This window comes from Ambystoma mexicanum, chromosome 6p, assembly GCF_040938575.1.
Source record: "Ambystoma mexicanum isolate Mex_15411 chromosome 6p, UKY_AmexF1_1, whole genome shotgun sequence".
In the NCBI taxonomy this organism is placed as follows: Eukaryota; Metazoa; Chordata; class Amphibia; order Caudata; family Ambystomatidae; genus Ambystoma; species Ambystoma mexicanum.
In genome coordinates this window covers 311,956,263-311,980,427 of record NC_090935.1, presented here as the reverse complement: position 1 = coordinate 311,980,427, position 24,165 = coordinate 311,956,263, and positions in this window count along the sequence as shown.

Sequence of the window (24,165 nt, the reverse complement as noted above, 5' to 3'; positions counted from 1 at the left end):
CTTATTCAAGTTCAAAGTGTAAAATAAACTGTAAAAATACCATCAATAAATCTTAAGTGACAAGTGCTTTATACCAACAATTTAATACATTTTTTTTAAAAATCAAGAAGATTATTTTAGGGAGAACTTTGGTGAGAATCAGTTCATTCACCAAAACATTAATAGCAGAACAAGTAAGTGCTTCTAAATAAACATATGTACTTTACTAAAACAAGCAATTAATAAAATGGTAGCCTATTTCAAGGCCTCTCTAAACATCAATGCAAAATGAATTCCAACGGCTAAATTGTAACGCTCACCTGATTCCCACAGAGACGCTGACCCGAACTGGACTGCTACCGTTTCTTCTATCGTGAGGCGCAGGGCCCGGAAGATGCTCCGGACGGGGCCTCCGAATTTGGATTGCCTGGCTTGTAGAGTAAGTTTTCTGCAGGTGGAAGAAAAGGGATTGATTACCAGCAGGGGTGGATATGTGTTCCCACCAATCTCCCGTTTCTCACTCTTCTTGACCCCCCAACTTGGTTTCTGCGAGCTCTCACCTTAGGTATTGTAAAGATGAGCTCTCCATCCTGCTTCAGGTGCAGGGGTGCGTAGAATCCAGTTACGTCACCGAATGGGAAATAAATGCGGACACTGTGTCCTTTCGTCTCTCCTGCGGTAGCCGTAAGTATGAGTGTCTTTTCTGCACAGGAGTCGGGGCCCAGAAACCTAAAGCAGGTAAGTCTCTTGGTGAGTATTTGTTCTCCGTGCTTAGTAGTGCTCACCATCTATTCCTCTTATGCAGGTGCTGGGAGGTAGCAGGCGTCGTAGCCGTGGTGGAGGAAGGTAAGTGAAAGAAAAGCGACTGCTTACTTCTAATGAATGTCTTTTTCTGCTTACAGGTGCCGAGATGCTGCCGGCGACACAGCCGCTGTCGCGCGTGATGAGGCACGTAAGTAAGTGGAAGAAATGTGGCCGCTTTAGAGCGGACACCTCTAAAGACTGTCTTTTTCTGTTTTTCAGGTGCCGAGATGCTGCCGGCGTCGTGGCCGCTGTGGAGTTCGGCGAGGCCACGGATGGGTAAGGCAAGGCAGCGTGGCTGCAAGCGTTTGAGAGCGCTGCTAATCTTGTTCCTTTCCTTTGCAGGATCGTCGGAGGTAGATCGTCGGTTGCTGAGGCCGGATTCCGGTAAATATTATTTCTAATGCTCGCCTTCTCTTTTCTTGTGTTTGCAGGTGTTCCAGGTGCTGGCGGGCGTGTCAGGAGCCAGGATGCAGGAGCCGACTCGGTGACCGTCCTGCTGCTGATGCAGAATAACGCGAAGCACGTGTATTCCATCGGGTGTGGTTTAAATAGCAGAGAAGTGCTTCAGGTGTGTGTTCTTCCACCGGCCCCACCCAGGTAAGAAAAGAGTTCCTGAATAGAAGAAATAGTTCCTCCCAGCCCTGATGGCTGGGGACTTCAGCCAGACTGGATTGTTCTGGGTAGGTATGCAGCATGGTCTGCCTCAGGTAAGTCCATCCAAGCATTATTACACAGTTTATCAATATGAGCCCGGCGCCTATGGAGCCGGGACTGAAGTCCTTTATGAGCCTGGTGCCAAAGGCGCCAGGAAAGGGTCCAAAGGGCCCCTGTAGGGGTCTGCTGGGTCCGGAGATGTGGAAGAAGGGTCTGCTTCCGGGGGCGCTGGGCCAGTCCTAGCTCCTCGGGAGTAGTGCTCATGACATAAATAATGCAGTAGCCAAATCCCTACCATGTTAGCTTTCTGGTCATTAAAATGTTGGACCAGGGCTTGACCAGCCTTCATGTTGTCAGAGGTTTCAGTTATCAATTGCACCATCCTCTTCCTGAGGCCTACTACATAGTCAGATACACAGACTGGCTTTAAGGGTGGAGCACTCTCCAATCCTTCTTTGTTCATAACCAAAGGGAGTCTGACAGGATGACCATAGAGGAGTTCAAATGGGCTGAAACCCACTCCAGCTTGAAGCACCCCTATGTAAGCAAAGAGAAGGCATGGCAGTAGAAGGTCCCACTTTCTTCTTAGTGGTTCTTCTAATGCACACATCATGCTCTTCATTGTACGGTTAAACCTCTCTACCAACCCATTCGTTTGGGGTGGTAGGCAGTTGAGAACTTGTAAGTAACTCCACAGTTTTTACGCATGGCTTACATGTAGTGGGACAGAATCTTCCCCCTGTCAGAGATTACTTCCTTAGGAAAATCTCCCCATGTAAAAATACCAAGTAGGATCTTATCCACTGCCGGAGCAGTAATAGTCCTCATAAGGTATGGCCTCAGGTTTCAGAGTACGTAGTAGCATGGTCTACAACCAATATAAATTGGTTGCCTGAGGAGGTTGGAAGGTCTAGAGGACCAACCATGTCAATCCCCACCCTCTTAAAAGGAACTACCACCACTGGGAGGGGCACTACAGGTGTCACATTCTTGGATCCACTTTTACCAGAGATCTGGCAAGTGCAATGTTTGTCAACATCAGCACCCATCTTGGGTCAGTAAAGGTACACTGAGACTCTCTTTGGTATTCTTGGAACACAAGTGACCAGCCAGAGGAATCTCATGAGCTAGCTGTAGAAACATTTGTCTTATCCCTTGGGGTACTAACAGTCTCCTGAAGTATTCTGTAGGCTCACTGTAGAGGAGTCCATCCTACCAGCAGAGCTTATACTTCCCTTGCTCTTGCCCTTCCAGCTGGGAAGCGGTCTGCTGACACAGACCTACTAGAGAGGGACACTTTTTCCCCTTCTGAAATCTGCCCTAGAGGGTCCACATTTTGCAAGCAAAGCCTGTAGCTCAGGATGGTCTCCAGGATCCAGATCTTCCCAGAAGGGATGGATATCATCCAGTTTTGTTTCACCAGTAGCTGGTTCGTCAGGAGTTTGTTCACCCAACTCAGCCTTAGCTAGAGGTGGTGTCACTGGGGTGACCTGGGAATTTCCTCTGAGGAAGTCCTTTTCTTCAGGGCAGGGTTGGGTTTGAGACACTTTTTCTTCCCAGAGACTCTGGATCCCTCCTTGGTCCGTTTCTTCAAGTGAGAAGTAGAAGGATGGACTGCCTGTTGGTTTGAGATACTGCATTGCTCCTTGATCTCAAACTAAGAGTCTCTCAAGGCTGCCTCTCTGACCAATCTTGTCAGCTCTGCTTTCTTTTTACTGGAAGGCCTTGGGGTGCTGGACACTACTCCTAGAGTCTTCAAGTCATTAACCAATAGGGCTCTTCCAGCTACTTCAGATTGCACACTAACAAGAATTCTCACAGTAATGTTGTTACACTGAAATGAGGGCTGGTAAAATGGGGACCATTTGGATAGGGGCTCCAGCGTACTTAGTGGGACCTTTGGGTGCCTTAGCTACATCCTCAGTCATCAACCACTGTAATGCTGGCTCCAGTGTCTCCAATGGCAGGGGTCTCCTGGCCATCTACAAGTACCCTGTCCTTGTAATATTCTTTGGTGTTGTCAGGGATTGTATTATAAACATCAATATTCTGTTGTTCCCACAAATCCAAGGACACTAAAGAAACACTAGCTTGAACTCCACTTGGTTTTTCAGCTAGCAAGTGAAAGTGAGCACGTGGCATTGGAGCTTCTCCCTCAGGGATTAAGGTTAAGAAGACAAGATGGGACCGGCGAAGGTTTACCCTTACATCTGGGATCCCCTTTCACATGGTCTCCAGACCCACAAATCACACATTTACAAAATGATTCTGGAATGGGGGTTTTCTGGTAACCTCGCTCTGGTTTGGCCCCAGAGGTTTCAATAGACCTGTATGGTTTCCTTTGGAATGTACCCTTATGGTGTTTGTGGCCCTCTTTGGATGGTGTAGGATTATAATTTTCTTTACTCTCTTTCTTGTGCTTTTTCCCTTCTTACTTTTTATGAGTTGCCCCAGAGTCCTTGTGCGTAGCCCTATTGGCCACCCACAAGTCAGAAGCTTGTGCTTCTCTCTTGGATCAATTTCGTTTTGGCCAGCAAGGTGCTTTCCCAGCTCTGGGGAGCAGGCATCAAAAATATTTGCAAGTAAAAACAAATTCCTTCAAAATAGCTCATCTTGTAACCCTTTACCCAGCCATCTAAGTGCTTCAGGCATTCACACAACCAGGTAGCTTGTTATGGTCTGTGAACCTTGTTAGGTATTGGGAAGGAGTCTTCCCAAATCTGGCTGTAAGAGCCTGTTTGACTATTACATAGTCCTTTCTGTCTTCAGCATTGAACTCCTGACAGCATGCCAGCCATTCTGGGGGAGCCTCGACATAACCCATGGAACTAAATCATATCTTGCAAACCACAATTGAACTCAAATGTACCCAATCAATCCAACACATCAAGCTTTGGATCATACACACTCACACCTCTCTTGGAAGGCGAGGCTTCTTGGGACCAACAGACTGAAGACCCTGAAAAGGAAGCAGAGCCAAGGGACATTTTCTTCATTTCATACTGGTGTTGTATTTCCTTCTCACTGTGACTAATCTATTTGTCTTTGACCTCGGACAGAAGTCAATTTTCTGAATTCCAGTTAATTTTATCAAGAGATAAATAATCTGGGTTTATATTGTGACCCAACGGTGGGAGGTAACTGAGGTACAGGTGAAGGCTGTGGACGGGGGATGCAGGCCCCTTAGGACCCTCACCTTCAGATCCTTCAGGCAAGTTAGAACTGAGCCCTAAACTTTCATCCCCAGAATTCCCTTTCATGTCAAGGTTGGGAGTAGGGGTTACAGGCCTACTCCCAGGATGTTGATGATTTAACAACCTCTGTTGAACTCAATTCTTTTCCCCCTTACAAATCATGTCTCTTGGTTTACACAATTCTTTCAGTTGTTCTACTGTCAGTGAGGCAAGTGCCTGTTCATTAAAATTATCCATTTCAATTTGCTATAAGTTACTTGTTTTTAGTGGAGCTAGCCTTGTGGATGGTTTTCTTGCGCACAAGTATAACCAATAGTCAATGTAATCCACTCTACAAATCCCACCACCTGCCACCAGTCTTGGGTACATTTCTATAAAGTCCAACTGGTGTGGGACTTCATATGATGTACCTCTTGGTATAAGGGATCCAACTCTTAATGTAGGCCTGTACTACACAAGTCGGTAGAGTGGCTGAGCAGCCAGGCTTATCTTAGGAGGGAGTTATGTGACCTGCAGAGCAGTATAATGAAATCAGTTCAGACAGGTATCCAAGTAAACACTTACACACTTAGTTATATTAAAATATATTTACTTATCTATACACATGCACACAAGAAAATCTAAAATGCAGCAACTACTAATAACATTCAATGTGAAATAGAATCAATTAATACAAGAAACAATAATGCAGGCGAGTAACTTTTACTATGCTTTACCTAGCCAGCACACAAAGCGACGTCAATTAAGGTCAGTTTCATCAATTATATCTATCACCTTTGCAAAAATGAGATGAGAGGGAAAGTTTCAAAGTTAGCCAGAACACAACCAGCAACTGTAAATGACAAATACACTCAACTAAAGGGGTATAGGCAGTCTGTCTCCTAGCAATAAAAGTATTCACAATTAAAACCCACTTAGGAACCAGCAGTGCCATAGCCAATAGGATCAGAAGATGGACCTTTGGGAAACCAGGACAGCCAACGTCAAATGGACAGTTCCAGTTTTGATGACGATCTTTAGATGAGAAGTTAACCAGTCAATAGTTCTGGAAGAAACACAGAAGCTCAAGGGGAACATACCTGATGGTACACAAGCTGCAATGCCTACACAAAGGAGTTGGTGAACTCTCAATTGAAGAAAACAGCATGTCCCAAGCCAAGAAGCACTGAAAATGGCACAAGGTAATTACAACACCAGTCCCAAAGTACCTTCAAAATTAAGAATAAATTGTAGCTGGCTTCCTTCTAGGTGCAAATTTGCAGACCCCAATTCCTGCTCTGTGGTCGTGGTGACAAAAAGGGGGACCTCTGGCTGGCTTCTGCGTCAGCACTCGTGAGAAAGGATTGGCAGCAATGGGTTCAGCTCACTCCAGCAGCTCTTTGTGGTTCTGCACCTTTTTCTTTGCGCCAAGAAAAAACTAATATCGCTGGTCGGAATTCTCTTCCATTACTCTGTCCTGAACTCTGGTGAGGAGACATTTGGGGAAGAATTCCTGCCTCTGGAGGTCCACAGATGCCTGAAAAGTTCCTGCCAAATCCGATCTTCTGAAGACTATGCACTCGATAAAAGGTCCAGGTGCCACAGGTATTGAGCTTCTGCAGCTCAGGAAAGTTGCAGCAAGTTGGGGGATGGCCCAAAACGAAGGTCTTGAGGCTAAGGGAGAAAGTCATCCTTGGCGGGTCTTCCCTGCCGATGTGAAAATGGAGCCAGCACAGTTACAAGGCTCCACCAGTGCTTTCGCGCTCCTGGAACGTGCTGCTGGGGTCTCTGCTCCTCTTCTGCTTCGGATTCCTGGTTCCCGTGGTAGACTGTCTGTAGTTCAAAAATCCTTGTCCTTTATGCTGGATTCAAGTCATTCACACACTCAGAGCGGTCAATCACCTGGGGGTTGGCTGTCCTCCAGGACAGTCAATCGGCCAGTTAAAACTTGTTTCAGCGAGGCATACCTACAAAGGACAGTGAAGGTTTGGGCTCCTCCCTCACCTCCTGCCTTCCCAGACACACTGGAGCCTGGGCGGGCTTCAGGACTAAAACTCACAAAGGACTCAAATCTACTTTAAAGGATAGAAGAAAATCCCAGAAGGAACTAACAATCGAAAAATGGAGAAAAAAGAAGACGAGGGCCATTTTGAGAAAATGGTCACCCATGGGTGCTGTACTGCTGCTGAGAAATCAGCCCGCTAGTAACCTGCACAATAGGTAGTAGAAAGTAACCATTGCAACTAGCCATTTAAGTTAGTCAGTTGTAACAAAAAGTTACATGAGTGGGAGAAGGAACTACAATGTAACCCCCCAGCTCCCCACATAAAGGGATGTGTGCTGGATCCACAAAAAAAAGGTAAGTAAGATAAAATAAAAGTTACCTTACCATTCATGGGAACTGTAGTTCTCACAAGAAATGTATTTAAACATAAAGAGAAGTCCAAGACTAGCAAAGGTTCTGGGGTCTCTCAGGTTAAAGGGAATTAGTACAGAAACTGAAAATGATCACTAACACAAAGTGGTAAGGGACACGTAAAACTCTTGCATAATGAACATAACTTGCTCCAGTACCAGACAAATATCCTCCCCTAGATGTGATTAGCTAACAGCGGCTCATTTTTTTATGTATACACTTTGTACAATACTGTACACTGTAGATTTAATTTGAGCAAATTCTACTTTTTGTCCATCCATACGTTTATAGCATATAGCATAATCTACAGAGTTAGGCATTTTGCAAGCAGTAATTTTTGTAATTTTCTGGTGCACATCGAGCGATAGAAAAACATTTTACCGGCAGTCAATTCCTAGAGGAAAGGGTAAATGGATAAGGGTTGTGTTATCAGGGCAAAGTAGACAGCCAGGTTTCACCACAGCCAATACTTGTTAATATCCAAGCACATTATTTGATCACTATTTGCATGACAACCTTTACCTCAGCTTATTTTGAATGTATGCAAAGGCCCCATGCTGGAAACACCTTGGTTTCACATTTCAGAATGAACAAGTTACTTAGATGTAACTATTGTTCTCCAGCATGGGTCTGGCATGGATTCACATGCTCATGAATATTCTGTTGTCAGGCCAGGAATCCTTGGTTAAAGAAAAAACTGCTACACTTTCACTTGCAAACTGTATTTCTCCTCTAAACCAATCACTGAAGTCTGGGTCATACTGCCCCCAGCCAATGACTGCATTCTCCCTAAACCCCTCCTCTGGCAGTCATCTTCAGACTTGGCAAGCACACAAAGTGGCAGTATGTCCAATAAGAGCCGCAGCGGGATAGGAGGGAGGGTTTGCATGTGAATCCATGCTAAACCCATGCTGGAGAACAATAGTTACAGGTAAGTAACGTGTTCCTTCTCCAGTATGGGGTCTGGCATGGATTCACATGCTTATGAATAAAGAATACATAGCAGTACAACATTACATAACCACAGGAGGTGGCAAGGCTCAACAGAAGCAATTACTCTTACCTCTGGAACAGGTTCAGCTTCAAGCAAACAGGTTGCGTTGCACTGCTTGGCTGACACTGGACTCCTCTGTGGAATCCCTGTCGACGCAGTAAAATCTTGTGAAGGTGTGCGTGGACCTCCATGTAGCAGCCCTGCAGATGTCGGGCAGGGGCACACCAGACAGGAACCCTGTCGTCAAAGCGATCGCTCTGGTGGAATGAGCTTGGGTAGCAGTCGGTTCGCCAACCAATGGCAATGTGTGAAGCAGCCGGAGGGCCACCTGGAGATGGAAGCCTTGGACAAGGACTTCCCATGGTTCACAGGAACAAAGTTCACAAACAGTTGAGACGTCTTCCGAAAACTCTTTGTTTGTTTATTTTATTTAGTATAGCGCTCCAGACCCAGGGGTAAATGGGCGCTTAAGGACAGGTTACATAGTTACAGTATAAAAGCAGTTCTACAATTGTGGTGGAAACATGCCATATATGGTATGTACAGGCAGATAGTAGGAAACGATTCAGAGTATGTACAATATATACACTTAGTACTGAGCTTAGTCTATCTGAGGATTGCCTTCTCCAGAAGCCAGCTAATGACTAGTTTTCTGAACACTTGGAAGGATTTGGTCAGTTTAATATTCAGTGGCAGGGTGTTCCAGAGTTGAGGGGCGCAGACAGTGAAGCTCGAGCCCCCCGCTCTTTTGGCGGTGAATCTGGGCACGATGAGGCTGAGAGTATTGGATCTGGTGATTCTTGTGTTTGGTTTAAGAGTGAGTTTGTTGGTAAGGTACTGGGGGGCTAGGTGGTTTAAGGCTTTGTAGGTGAGGCAGATGGTTTTAAGGTCGATTTTTTGTTGAATGGATAACCATTTGCAAGATATTCTTACGTGGGAGATGTGCTCTCTCCTTGGAATATTTAATCCTGCTCTCAGCGCATTATTTTGGAGGATCTGAAGTTTCTTGATTATAACTTGTTTGGCACCAAGGTAGAGATTGTTGCAGTAGTCAAGCTTCGATTGTATGAGGGCCCTCGCCAGAATGAGGCAGCTGTTTGTAGATAGAAAAGGTCTACAGGCACTGATTAGTTTTCCCGTGTATGCGATGGCTGAGGCAGTCATATTAACTTGTTTGGAGAGGTTGGTATTGGCGTTAAGGTAGAAACCTAAAGTTTTTCACATTATTCACAACTGGAATGATGTTGCCATCTATGGTGAAGTTGGAATAGTAGGGGCTGAGTTTCTGTAGATTATTGGGGGACCCGACTAGGAGGAGCTCGGTCTTCTCATCATTCAGGCAGAGGCCATGTGTGGCCATCCATGCCTGAATGATGGTGAAGATTTCATTAATCCTGGTGGCGTCAGTTGCCAGTGATGGTGAGGAGTATCTGGGTGTCATCTGCGTAGTTGGTGTAGGTGACACCCAGATGGTCCAGTTTATCAAAGAGAGGCTTTGTAAAGATATTATAGAGGGTGGGGGAGATGCAGGACCCTTCTGGGACATCGCAGGTGATGGGGATGGGGTCTTCTGCGGCCACAGATGAGAAAACCCTCATGGTTCTGTTGGCTAGGAAGGATTGTATCCATGTGACAGCAGTGCGTGCCACGTAGAAATTCAGAGCAGGAGCAACCTCCTGCAAGTGGGAAGTCCTCTCAGCCGGTGACAAAGGATTCAGAAAGAATACAGGCAACACCAAAGGTGCGTTGAGGTGGAATTCTGACAGAACCTTTGGCATGAAGGAGGGATGCATCCGCAGCACCACCCTTGATTCGTGAAGAGTCAGATATGGCTGTTTGCAGGATAGGGCCTGGATCTCACACACCCTCCTGGAAGAGATGATGGCCATGAGAAAAGCAGTTTTCCATGAGAGGAATGTCAGAGGGGCCTGATGCATAGGTTCGAGGGGGGACCAATGAGCCTTGTCAGCACAATGTTGAGTTCCCATGCCAGGGCAGGAGCCTTCACTGGCGGGAAAGATCGAAACAGTCCTTTGAGGAACTCCTTGACGAGATGATGGACCAAAGAGAAGATCATCCTTGAGATAGAGGCGTGCGCCAGCCCCACCCTGGCCAAGGACAACAAGCATGGAAGAAGTAGTGGGGCCGTGAACCTAAGAGAATTGTTCTTCTATGACTGGCACCACGTAGCAAAACGCTTTCACTTGCCCGCAGCACAAGCTGATTACGCTCTGGCCATGGTAAGAACTTCCCTGCAGTCCGCTGGCAACTTGTATCCACCAAACACTAGGGCTGCAGGAGCCAAGCCCTCAGGTTCATCGAACCCGGGTCGTGGTGCAGGATTGCGCCTCTTTCTCTGGTGACCACCGGCAGCTTGACTGGAGGTGCCGCTGACAGCCTGAGAAGGTCCGGGTACCAAATCTGCCACGGCCACGCTGGAGCACCTAGTATCATCCTTCATCTGCACTATTCGAGTTGATCGATGACTCACAGCAGGAGCGGCAAAGGAGGGAACGCGTATAATAACAGCCTTCCTGCGGGAAGGAGAACATGTCCCCATGCTCCTCAGCTGGCAAATTTTTGGCATTTGGAGTTCATCACTGTCGCAAACAGCTAGATCTGGGGTCTGTCCAATTTGAGGAAGTCCACCTGATCATGCCGGAGTTCTCACTCGTGGCAGGAGTGCAGCTCCCTGCTGAGGGAGTCGGTGATGGTGTTCTTAAGGGATGAGGAACATTTCATGGTCGACGGCCCAGTGCCACAAATCATGCAACTCTTTGGAGAGCGCTGGGGATCGTGTGCCAGTTACGCTCACCTGGCTCCCACAGGGGCGTCGGTCGGAACCGGACTGCTGCGGCCTCCACCAACGTGATGCGTAGTGCAGAGATGACAGACAGGACTGGCCCTCCTAATCTCGTCTGCTTGACCTGTAGAAGGATTCTCCTTATATTCTTGAAAGATGAGCTCTCCATCCTGCGTGGATTGCAGGGGCGTGTAGATACCAGTTTCTTCACTGGTTAGAAGGCGTTGGGGAGTTCCGGACGAGAGTTGACTCTGAGGTTCCTGGCGAAGACCAGTGAGTATACAATTCATAGATTTTAATATGTCCGATGTTCACTCTTGTCCCATTCCTTTCTTATCTTGCAGTGGAGTTCGAGAAAAGATGGTCTCGTGGCGGTAGATGGCGTTCAGGTAAGAGTCTGTATTACCTGATGCTGTCCGGTAAATAATGCATGTATTTAACATGTTGTTTTCTCTCCGTTTTCAGATGCGGCATTTGAAGAAGTGGAGAGTTAAAGAATAATGCCTCCGGTGGTAAATCAGGTAAGTCTATGGTGGTAAGAGAGATTGTATTTGTTGGCTCTCTCGGCTCACCTGGTTATTTCTTTTGTCCCCAGATGCCGGAGCCTGGCGAAGAAATGATGGAGGCAGCGCCGGATCGAAAGGTGCCGTGAGGACTGGTGAGTACGGCGCTGCAGCTGGCGATGCGACGCGTGTAGAAAGAATGTCCTTTCCAGGTGCTGAGACGTGATGGTTCCGGAATCAGGTGAGAAACTGGAATAAAGTTTGCTTTCTAACCTTGCCTCTTCTTTCCTTCTTCTCTAGGAGCTCCAGATTCAGGACGGGCGTGGCAGAGGTCTGGATGCTGACTTGCAGGCACGGTGAGCGTTACGCTGCTGGATGCAGAATAACGCGAAATGTGTGTTGCTGGTCGGGCGTGGTTTAAATAGCTTCAAAAGTAGTCCCAGGTAAGAAGTCCCTAGAACCACACCCGAGTAAAAAATAGTCCCTGTAGTAAAATAGTCCCTTCCAGGCTTCACGTTGGATCAGATTCATTTGCAGCATGGTCTGCCTGAGGTAAGTAATGACTATGAGCCTGGCGCTTAGGCGCCAGGACTGATTTCTACTTCTGCCTAAGGTGCCAGGACTGAACCCAGATAGCCCCTAGCCGGGGCTGTTGAGGGTTTTAATAAATGTCTAGATACCTGCTCCCGGGGCTGATGGGCTTGGTCCAGATGCCTGGGGGTAGGCATCATGACAGCACTCCCCCCCCCACCAAGGCCCCTCCTAAAGTTGTTCTTCCCCTGGGCCCTGGTTTGTCTGGGAAGTTCCGATGGAATCTTTTCACCGACCTCTGGCTGGCTTCTGCGTCAGCACTCGTGAGATAGGATCGGCAGCAATGGGTTCAGCTCACTCCAGCAGCTCTTTGTGGTTTTGGCACCTTTTTCTTTGCGCCAAGAAAAAACCAATATCGCTGGTCAGAATTATCTTCCATTACTCTGTCCTGAACTCTGGTGAGGAGACATTTGGGGAAGAATTCCTGCCTCTGGAGGTCCACAGATGCCTGAAACGTTTCCGCCAAATCCGATCTTCTGAAGACTATGCACTCGATAAAAGGTCCAGGTGCCACAGGTATTGAGCTTCTGCAGCTCAGGAAAGTTGCAGCAAGTTGGGGGATGGCCCAAAACGAAGGTCTTGAGGCTAAGGGAGAAAGTCATCCTTGGCGGGTCTACCCTGCTGATGTGAAAATGGAGCCAGCTCAGTTGCAAGGCTCCACCAGTGCTTTCGTGCTCCTGGAACGTGCTGCTGAGGACTCTGCTCCTCTTCTGCTTCGGATTCCTGGTTCCCGTGGTTGACTGTAGTTCAAAAATCCTTGTCCTTTATGCTGGATCCAAGTCATTCACACACTCAGAGCGGTCAATCACCTGGGGGTTGGCTGTCCTCCAGGACAGTCAGTCGGCCAGTTAAAACTTGTTTCAGCGAGGCATACCTACAAAGGACAGTGAAGTTTTGGGCTCCTCCCTCACCTCCTGCCTTCCCAGACAAACTGGAGCCTGGGCGGGCTTCAGGACTGAAACTCACAAAGTACTCAAATCTACTTTAAAGGATAGGAGAAAAGCCCAGAAGGAACTGACAATCGAAAAATTGAGAAAAAAGAAGACGAGGGTCATTTTGAGAAAATGGTCACCCATGGGTGCTGTACTGCTGCTGAGAAATCAGCCCGCTAGTAACCTGCACAATAGGTAGTAGAAAGTAACCATTGCAACAAGCCATTTAAGTTAGTCAGTTGCAACAAAAGGTTACATGAGTGGGAGAAGGAGCTACAATGTAACCCCCCAGCTCCCCACATAAGGGGATGTATGCTGGATCCACAAAAAAAAAGGTAAGATAAAATAAAAGTTACCTTACCATTCGTGGGAACTGTAGTTCTCACAAGAAATGTATTTAAACATAAAGAGAAGTCCAAGGGACCAGCTAAGGTTCTGGGGTCTTTCAGGTTAAAGGGAATTAGTACAGAAACTGAAAATGATCACTAACACAAAGTGGTAAGGGACACGTAAAACTCTTGCATAATGAACATAACTTGCTCCAGTACCAGACAAATATTCTCCCCTAGATGTAATTAGCTAACAGTGGCTCATTTTTTATGTATACACTTTGTACAATACTGTACACTGTAGATTTAATTTGAGCAAATTCTACTTTTTGTCCATCCATACGTTTATAGCATATAGCATAATCTACAGAGTTAGGCATATTGCAAGCAGTAATTTTTGTAATTTTCTGGTGCACATCGAGCAATAGAAAAACATTTTACCATCAATTCCTAGAGAAAAGGGTAAATGGATAAGGGTTGTGTTATCAGGGCAAAGTAGACAGCCAGGTTTCACCACAGTCAATACTTGTTAATATCCAAGCACATTATTTGATCACTATTTGCATGACAACCTTTACCTCAGCTTCTTTTGAATGCATGCAAAGGCCCCATGCTGGAAACACCTTGGTTTCACATTTCAGAATGAACAAGTTACTTAGATGTAACTATTGTTCTCCAGCATGGGACTGGCATGGATTCACATGCTCATGAACATTCTGTTGTCAGGCCAGGAATCCTTGGTTAAAGAAAAAACTGCTACACTTTCACTTACAAACTGTATTTCTCCTCTAAACCAATCACTGAAGTCTGGGTCATACTGCCCCCAGCCAATGACTGCACTCTCCCTAAACCCCTCCTCTGGCAGTCATCTTCAGACTTGGTAAGCACACAAAGTGGCAGTATGTCCAATTAGAGCCGCAGAGGGATAGGAGGGAGGGTTTGCATGTGAATCCATGCCAAACCCATGCTGGAGAACAATAGTTACAGGTAAGTAACGTGTTCCTTCTCCAGTATGGGGTCTGGCATGGATTCACATGCTTATGAATAAAGAATACATAGCAGTACAACATTACATAAGCACGGGAGGTGGCAAGGCTCAACAGAAGCAATTACTCTTACCTCTGGAACAGGCTCAGCTTCAAGTAAACAGGTTGCGTTGCACTTTTTGGCTGACCCTGGACTCCTCTGTGGAATCCCTGTCGACGCAGTAAAATCTTGTGAAGGTGTGCGTGGACCTCCATGTAGCAGCCCTGCAGATGTTGGGCAGGGGCACACCAGACAGGAATCCTGCCGTCAAAGCGATCGCTCTGGTGGAATGAGCTTGGGCAGCAGTCGGTTCGCCAACCAATGGCAATGTGTGAAGCAGCCGGAGGGCCACCTGGAGATGGAAGCCTTGGACAAGGACTTCCCATGGTTCACAGGAACAAAGTTCACAAACAGTTGAGACGTCTTCCGAAAACTCTTTGTTTGTTTATTTTATTTAGTATAGCGCTCTAGACCCAGGGGTAAATGGACGCTTAAGGACAGGTTACATAGTTCCAATATAAAAGCAGTTATACAATTGTGGTGGAAAAATGCCATATATGGTATGTACAGGCAGATAGTAGGAAACGATTCAGAGTATGTACAATATATACAGTTAGTACTGAGCTTAGTCTATCTGAGGCTTCACGTTGGATCAGATTCATTTGCAGCATGGTCTGCCTGAGGTAAGTAATGACTATGAGCCTGGCGCCTTAGGCGCCAGGACTGATTTCTACTATGAGGCTGGCGCCTAAGGTGCCAGGACAACCCAGATAGCCCCAGCCGGGGCTGCTGAGGTTTTAATAAATGTCTAGATGCCTGCTCCCGGGGCTGATGGGCTCGGTCCAGATGCCTGGCGGTAGGCATCATGGCAGCACACCCCCCCCCCCAGGCCCCCCCTAAAGTTGTTCTTCCCCTGGGCCCTGGTTTGTCTGGGAAGTTCCGATGGAATCTTTTCACCAACCGAGGTGCATGAACGTGGTCACTGGGCTCCCATGACCTTTCTTGTGGTCCGTAACCTTTCCAATCGATTAAATAAAAAAAGTTTTGATTTAACCATCTTAGAGTCCAGGATATTTTTTACCTCGAATTCAGGTTCTCCATCTATCAGGATGGGGTCAGGTGGTTTGGTTAATCTTGTTCCGGGTTGAACTGGTTTTAGAAGTGAAACATGAAAGACAGGATGGATCCGCATATTAGAGGGTAGTTCTAATTTGACGGCCACCGGGTTGATAACGGCCTTAATGGTGTAAGGTCCCAAATATCTAGGATTAAAAGTTTGAGTTCCTTTTAGAGGTATGTGTTTCGTAGCCAGCCAAACTTGATCTCCAGTCTGGTATTGGGGAGTGTCACTTCTATGTTGATCAGCATTTTTCTTGTATTTCTCTTTTGCTTGTTTCAAATGTTCGTTGCCTCCTTGAAGGCCTGTGTAATAGTAGAGTGCAGATGGGTCACTGCCGGCATTTCTAAGTGCTGGGGCGAATCGAGTTCTGAGGTTCGAGGATGATGTCCATACATGTTATAAAAGGGGCTTTGTCCGGTTCCTGAATGTACTCAGTTATTGTATGCATATTCAGCAATCCATAAAATTTCCTTCCAATTGTTTTCGGTCCGGTGTAGCATGCAACGTAGGTATTGTTCAAGAGTCTGGTTGGTCCTCTCCGTTTGACCATCGGTCTGGGGATGGTGACTGGTTGATAACCTCACGTCGATTTGCGCCAATTGGCAACATTTCTTCCAAAATTGCGAAATGAATTGACTACCTTGGTTAGAGACCAATGCGGAAGGAAATCCATGTATTCGAACAATGTTTTCAAGAAATTCTTTGGCCAAAATGGAAGCGGAAGGTAATCCCTTTAAAGGAATGAAGTGGGCCATCTTGGAAAAAAGATCAACAATAACCAGAATGGTGTTAAACCCATTACACGGAGGTAGATCTGTAATAAAGTCTAAAGACAAAGTATGCCAGGGTGCGGGTGGAATATCCAAAGGTTGTAAAAGACCGGCTGGTTTTTTCTTTTGACTTTTGTTTTGGTCGCAGATACCACAAGATAGCACAAATGATTTTACGTCTTTTTGCCAGGTGGGCCACCAGAATTGTCTTTTAATTTTAGATTCAGTCTTTGCTATACCTGTGTGTCCTTCCATCAGAGCATCATGTTAATTGGAGATGACTAGTTCTTGTAGTTCCTTGAGTGGTAGAAATAGACGCCCTTGATAGCAAGGTAAGTCATTGATAACTGAATAATCATGGCCCTTTTTCACCCAATCTTGAAGGGCTGCTGAATCGAAAAGTTGTTGGATTTTTAAATGAATATCTGCTAGAGTCTGTTGAGTAGTTATACCAAGAATTCTTTGTTCAGGAATTATAGGCACCGGTTCTGGGTTCGAATATGCTTCTCCCATCCCTATTCGGGACAAGGCATCTGCATTACCATTCTTGCATCCTGGTCGATAAGTGATCACGAAACCGAATTCGGCAAGGAATAATGCCCATCGAAGTTGACGCGAAGATTGGGCCTTGGCTGTCTTTAAATACTGCAGGTTCCTGTGATCGGTGATTACAGTAATGGTGTGCCTTGCACCGAGAAGATAATGCCGCCAAGCCTTGAAGGCGGATTTGATGGTTTACAACTCTTTATCGGTAACCGCATAGTTTAACTCGGGGGCTGAAAACTTCCTGGACCAAAATGCTACTGGATGAAGTTGACCGGTTTCAGGATCCTTCTGGGACAGGACAGCTCCCATGGATAAACTGGATGCATCGGTTTCGACTACATATGGGAGCTCGGGGCGTGGATGCTTCAAGACAGGTGTCGACGTGAATTTCAATTTCAGCTCTTGGAAGGCCTTTTCAGCCTCCTCGGTCCACAAGAAGCGTTTGTTTTTTCGCAAAAGTGCTGTGATGGGGTGTAAGACATGTGAGAAGTCAGGAATAAATCTGCGGTAGAAATTACCAAATCCAAGCATGCTTTGTACCCCTTTACCTGAACTGGGTGATGGCCATTTGAGAATTGCATCCACCTTTCGAGAGTCCATTCGGACTCCTATTGGAGTCAGGATAAATCCAAGGAATTCAACTTCTGTAGCATGAAAAACACATTTTTCCAATTTTGCATATAACTTGTGCTGACGTAGTTTCTCAAGGACTGCACGAACGTGTTTAATATGGTCTGATTTCGAGGAGGAGTATACTAGAATATCATCGATGTATACGACAACACAGACGTCAATGAGTTCACGAAGGACATCATTCATAAAATACTGGAAGGCTGCTGGTGCATTGCACAACCTGAAGGGCATCACCTGATATTCGTATAATCCGTGCTTGGTACGAAAGGCAGTCTTCCATTTGCCCCCCTTTTTTACACGTACCAGATGATATGCCCCTCGGAGATCTGATTTAGTGTAGATGCAAGCATCCTTTACTTGGTCTAGTAATTCGGGGATCAGAGGCAATGGTTATCAGTTCTTCACCGTAATCTGATTTAATGCGCGGTAGTCTATACAAGTTCTGAGGTCACCTTCCTTTTTAGGTACGAAGAATAAAGCTGAGGATGCAGGGGATTTGGATGGACGAATGAAGCCGTTAGCGAGGTATTGATCCAAGTATTGTCGTAGGTGTAGGTTTTCGGGTTCCGTTAGGGCGTAGATCCTACTGCATGGAGGTTGCGCACCGGGTATGAGGTCGATTTGACAATCGTATGATCTGTGAGGCGGTAAGGTGTTTGCCTGTTCTTTTTGGAAAACATCTTGGAATTCTAGGTATTCCTGAGGTAACTGCACGACTGGATTAGTGACTGTGGCCAGGCCTTTGTTCAAGGTTTTTTCCGGGTAACAGGTGTGCGCACAATCTGGGAAGGTTGTTCTCTTTTCTCGCCAATCAATACAAGGATTATGTGTTTCCAACCAAGGTATCCCTAGTATTATTTGGAACTGCGGGGCTTTCATTAAATCAAACACAATAGTCTCTCGATGCCCATCTTGACCCTGCAATGTCATCTCTGTAGTGGAATGAGTTACAGGCCCAGAAGCAATTTCAGTTCAGTCGAATGTGGTGATGACATCTGAAGTGGTCTTTTTGCAGATAGGTAGATTCATCCTAGAAGCCAATTTTTGGTCCATATAGTTTCCTACGGCCCCGCTATCGATGTATGCCCTTACTGCGTGTATACGTGATAGCTGCCTTGGATCAATAAGGACCATTGGTATGATTAGGTGCGAGTTCTGAGTGTCCTTCTTCAAGATCGGCAAGCGGACCTCTACACTTGTCGGGCGTGGTCGTTTCCCGAGTCAGGCTCTGTTTGATTTTTATCAGCCACTCCAACTACTTTCTTGGATGGCTTTATAGGGCAATCCCGTAGAAAATGTCCTGAGGCCCCACAGTACAGACAAGATTGCATCTGCCGTCTCCTTTCTCTTTCCTTTTGAATTAGGGGTCCCTTAACCCCCCAGATCTGCATAGGTTCTGATGCATCTGTTCCTTTGGGGTTAACATTGGGTTTAACCAATACCCGATTCTCGAATTTAGCTCGATCAGCCTTTCTATTCTGAAGTCGGTGGTCTAACTGGACCACTAAGTCTATATATTCTGCGCAATCCTGAGGTGGGTTCACAACTTGGGCCAAAACATCTTTGAGTTCACCCCGAAGTCCACGATGAAATAATGTGACTCGTTTTTCTTCTGGCCACCCGGTTTCCACCACTAACCTATTGAAGGTTGCGATATAGGTTAGCAGATCCCGATTACCTTCTCGTAGGGATAAAAGTTTGTTATCCAGGGCCTATCCTTGTGAATGTCTGGCGAATAGTTTTTCCATGCTCAATTGAAAACCCTGAAAATCCCGAAGAAGAGGGTCATCCTGGTTGACTAGTGGAATTGACCAATCCGCTGCGCTACCACTAAGGTATGATAGTACAAAGGCTACTTTAGCTTGATCGTTTGGGAAAGCTCCATTTCTGCATAAAAAGTGCAAGCGGCATTGGTTCATGAACACGGTGAACCTTTTTGGGGCCCCAGCAAAACGTTTGGGTGGAGCTAAAGGAATGCTCCCTGGTAGAACCGCTTGCACAGGATTGCTCGATGAAACAGGAGTTGGATTCCCTCCCAAACCCCCCCCCCCCCCCCCCCAAGTCCAGGTAGCGGTGTTTGCCCAGCTTGGTTTTGCAGCAGTTGTCTAGCAAGATCATCAGTTCGCTCCTTTGACATGATCAGTTCCCTCCTGAGGGAATTAGTTTCTTGGCGCGCGGAGTGCACTTCAGCCCTAGGTTCCCCCAACAATTGGGCTAGTTGGTCGGTTTCTGAGGTTTCCATGGCGCCCGGATGGGCGTTTGTAGATTGGCTTCGCGTTGTGTTACGCTCACCTGTCTCCCACAGGGGCGTCGGTCAGGCCCGGACTGCTGCGGCCTCCACCAACGTGATGCGTAGTGCAGAGATGACAGACTGGACTGGCCCTCCTAATCTCGTCTGCTTGACCTGTAGAAGGATTCTCCTTATATTCTTGAAAGATGAGCTCTCCATCCTGCGTGGATTGCAGGGGCGTGTAGATACCAGTTTCTTCACTGGTTAGAAGGCGTTGGGGAGTTCCGGACGAGAGTTGACTCTGAGGTTCCTCGCGAAGACCAGTAAGTATAGAGTTCATAGAGTTCAATGTGTCCGATGTTCACTCTTGTCCCATTCCTTTCTTATCTTGCAGTAGAGTTCTAGAAAAGATGGTCTTGTGGCGGTAGATGGCGTTCAGGTAAGAGTCTGTATTACCCGATGCTGTCCGGTACATAATGCATGTATTTAACATGTTGTTTTCTCTCCGTTTTCAGATGCAGCGTTTGAAGAAGTGGAGAGTTAAAGAATAATGCCTCCGGTGGTAAATCAGGTAAGTCTATGGTGGTATGGTTGGCTCTCTCGGCTCACCTGGTTATTTTTTTTGTCCCCAGATGCCGGAGCCCAGAGAAGAAATGATGGAGGCAGTGCCGGATCGAAAGGTGCCATGAGGACTGGTGAGTATGGCGCGGCGCTGCAGCTGGCGATGCGACGCGTGTAGAAAGAATGTCCTTTCCAGGTGCTGAGACGTGATGGTTCCGGAATCAGGTAAGAAACTGGAATAAAGTTTGTTTTCCAACCTTGCCTCTTCTTTCCTTCTTCTCTAGGAGCTCCGGATTCAGGACGGGCGTGGCAGAGGTCTGGATGCTGACTTGCAGGCACGGTGAGCGTTACGCTGCTGGATGCAGAATAACGCAAAGCATGTGTTGCTGTCGGGCGTGGTTTAAATAGCTTCAAAAGTAGTCCCAGGTAAGAAGTCCCTAGAACAACACCCGAATAAAAAATAGTCCCTCTAGTAAAATAGTCCCTTCCAGGCTTCACGTTGGATCAGATTCATTTGCAGCATGGTCTGCCTGAGGTAAGTAATGACTATGAGCCTGGCGCCTTAGGCGCCAGGACTGATTTCTACTATGAGCCTGGCGCCTAAGGCGCCAGGACTGAACCCAGATAGCCCCTAGCCAGGGCTGCTGAGGTTTTAATAAATGTCTAGATGCCTGCTCCCGGGGCTGATGGGCTCGGTCCAGATGCCTGGGGGTAGGCATCGTGACAGCGCCCCCCCTGCTTCCTGATGTAGAACATTGTGGTGGTGTTGTCCGTGAGAATCCTCCCCACCTTGCCCTTCAGGGACAGAAGGAATGACTTGAGGGCCCAGAACACTGGCCACAGCTCCAGGATATTGACGTGGAGGGCCTTTTCCTCCGGCAGCCAGAGGCATCTGGCGTGCAGACCTCCAGTTTGGGCTCCCTAGCCCTCTAGCGAAGCGTCCATGGTGACCATCTCCTGGTATAGGGGACTTGCAAACCCTGTGCCCTGGGCGACGTTGGAGTGTATACCCCCACCACCTTATTGTCCAACGAAACTCCTCATCGAGAGAGATCTTGTCTGTGAAGCTTCCGGACACCCGTACTCTGCGAGCGTCCAGGAACTCCTGAAGAGGTTGCATCCATAACCTGCAGAGTCTGATAAGGTAGATGCACGACGACATCATGCTAAGCAGCGACTTGATGGTCCTCACTGTGGTGGCCTTCAGTGACAACAGACGTTGCACCTTGCCCAGTATGGCCGCTACTCTCTCTCCCGAGGGCAACGCCAGGAAGGAGACTGTTGAGCCTGGCTCCCAGGAACAATGTATTCTGCGATGGTGTCAAGCAGGACTTTGGATAGTTGACGGAGAACCCCAGATCCGTCTGCCGCCGTACGGTCCTCTGTGTGTTCAACGGCTACTTCCCTTAACTTGGCCTGGATGAGGCAGTCATCGAGGTACGGGTACACGTGTATCCCCTGTAGATGTAGATGGGCCGCCAATGGTGCCAGGCACTTTGTAAACACCCCGGGCGCCAATTTCAGGCCGAAAGGGAGGGCCTTGAATTGGTAGTGACTTCCCTGCACTACGAAGCACAGGAACTTCTGATGCTTCCTGTGAATGGGGATATGGAAGTATGCATCCTCCAGATCCAGCGACATCAAGGAGTCTCCTTCCACTAGTTGGTCGAGCACGTGCTGCAACGTAACCGTCCTGAATTTTTGGGACTTGAGGTACTTGGCGTAAACCCCCAGGTGCAAAGGACAAGGATGTTTGCTTCAGCTGGAGAGCCACGGAGTCTGTTGTTGCTGGTGATCCTGAAGCCCCGCCCCCAACATGACATACAAGACTGCGGGTGCAAAGGGCAGGGGTGTTTGCTCCCGCTGGGGAGCCACAAGTCTATTGTTGCTGGTGATCCTGAAGCCCCGCCCCCAACAGGACATACACGGCAGGCTGCACCTGCAAGGGTGTAAGTTCGTGGGTGGAAAGGGTGTGGGTGTTTGCTCCCGCTGGGTGCACACGCTCTGCCGGTGGAGTCCTAATAGGTGCAAGAGGACAGTGCAGCAGCCTACTGAGTGACCTTCGTGAGGCGAGATTAACATTTGGGAGTTGAACTCCATGGCTTCATTTGACTATATGTAAGATGTCAAAAAAAAGGTAGCAGGCGCTCCTCTCTATAAAGAACATGGCATGATAACCTGTTCTGAGATGAGAGTTTGCAACACACGCTTTTTGCTCACTGCACCTTTCACAGATGGGAAATATCCATTTGCATATCAGTCTTTGTCCCACCCACATGGGCAGTCCAGCACCGAAATGCTATGGCAATTCCTCTCTGAACAAGAGTACCAACAGCAACCCCATACACGGAGGGCTGTTTCAGTGCTGTGGTTGGGGCGAAAGCCAGATTGTCGGTCGCCCAGTAATTGATTTTGTTCGAGGTGGTTTTGGATTTGGGTGCATGCTATTTTTTCTATTATCTTCAGTAGGAAGGGTGCCGTTGTTATTGGGCGGTAGTTAGTGGGAGTGGAGGGCTCTAGTGTTGGCTTTTTTAGTAGAGGGGTTACCCAGGCCTTTTTGATGCTGATGGGGACTGTGTTGGAGTTAAAGGAGGCATTGACAAAGTTAGTGATGAGAGGGGTTAATGTGGGTGCGCAGAGTTTAACTAACTATGGGGGGGAAGAGGTCTTCTTAGCAATTAGGCCCTTTTAGTTTGTCTATAGTGTCTAGTACCTCTTTTTGGGTGACAGGGGTGAAGTGGAAGGGAGTGGTGGGCTTGGTGGATGGAGCGTCCTAAAGGGTGGTGGGTATTTTGCCTGCTAGGCATGGTTTTTTGGCCGCAATTTTGTTTTGTAGTTGATGTATTTTGGAGGCTAGTGCATCTTGGGTAGTGGTGCACCAGGTTTTGCTGGCGTTGGCGGGGGGTGCGGCTTGACAAGGGGTCTCTAGTTCTTGGAGAATAATTCCTTAGAATTGGAGGAGGCATTGGTGATTCTTAGGTTGAGAGCATGTGCTTTGTTGGTTATTATGGCCGTTTTGTAGATTTTGTTAGCGTTGTTAAAGCCTTTGGCTGAGTCAGGGGCGTTGATTTTTTTGTGGGCATGTTCAAGCACTCTTTTGGTGCATCTCAAGGAAACTAGCTCCTCGTTGAACCAGAAGCTGGAGTGTTTGTCTGTTCTGCAGATTTTAGTGATGACCGGGGCTAGCGAGTCAATGGTGTTTGCGAGGCATTTTTTGTAACACTCTGCCAGGTCGGCAGGATCGTTGCTGTCTGGGTTAGTGGCCGCTAGTGATGCTTGTAGGGCGCAGGAGAGGTTTGCAGCTGTGAGTGTTTTGATATTTCTGGTTTTGTAGGTTTCGGGTTTGTTCTGTGCTGAGGGGTCTGGGACACTATTATTCATGGAGAAGCTAACAATGTGGTGATCGGACCAGTCTGTGGGTATGACCGAGACGAGAGATATTTGTGAGTTGAGTGAGAGGATTCAGTCCAATATTCTACCTTTATCGTGAGTAGGGGTGTTGACTAGTTGGACAAAGCTCATGTCTTGCATGGCTGAGTAGAATGACGAGGCTGTATGAAAAAGAGGATCGATGAAGCCAAGGTTTAAATCACCACGTATAATGCATATGGTGTTTGGCTTGATGAGAGGGGTGAGTAGAAGAGGGATGTCTATGTCTGGGTGTGTATTTTTGTTTGGAGCTCTGTAAACAACCAGAAGATTGGTAGTGGTTTTGGGGTTGGAGGTGTATTTGGCTAGAAGGAGTTTGTATCCTTGTGTAGTTTCAATGGAGCATGCTCTGATTTGAAGTGTAGATTTGGCTATTAGGGCGACTCCGCCACCTTGGGTGTGGGTCCTATCGGCCCTGAGAATGTTGAAGCCCGGAGGGTGTGTTCGGGGGGGGGTGGAGAGTGCTAGCAGAGGGCCTGCAGCAGGGTGTAGCCAGGTTTCTGTGACCACTAGAATGTTGAGTTGTTGGTCAATGATGAGGTCATGGATTTCAATGACGTGGGCTCCAAGTGAACGGGCATTGATGAGTGCACAGTTGAGATTAGGCAATGGGACATGTGGAGAGATATCCAGGCTAGGTGTAGAGAGGTTTTGGTATTCTGGGGTTGTTTA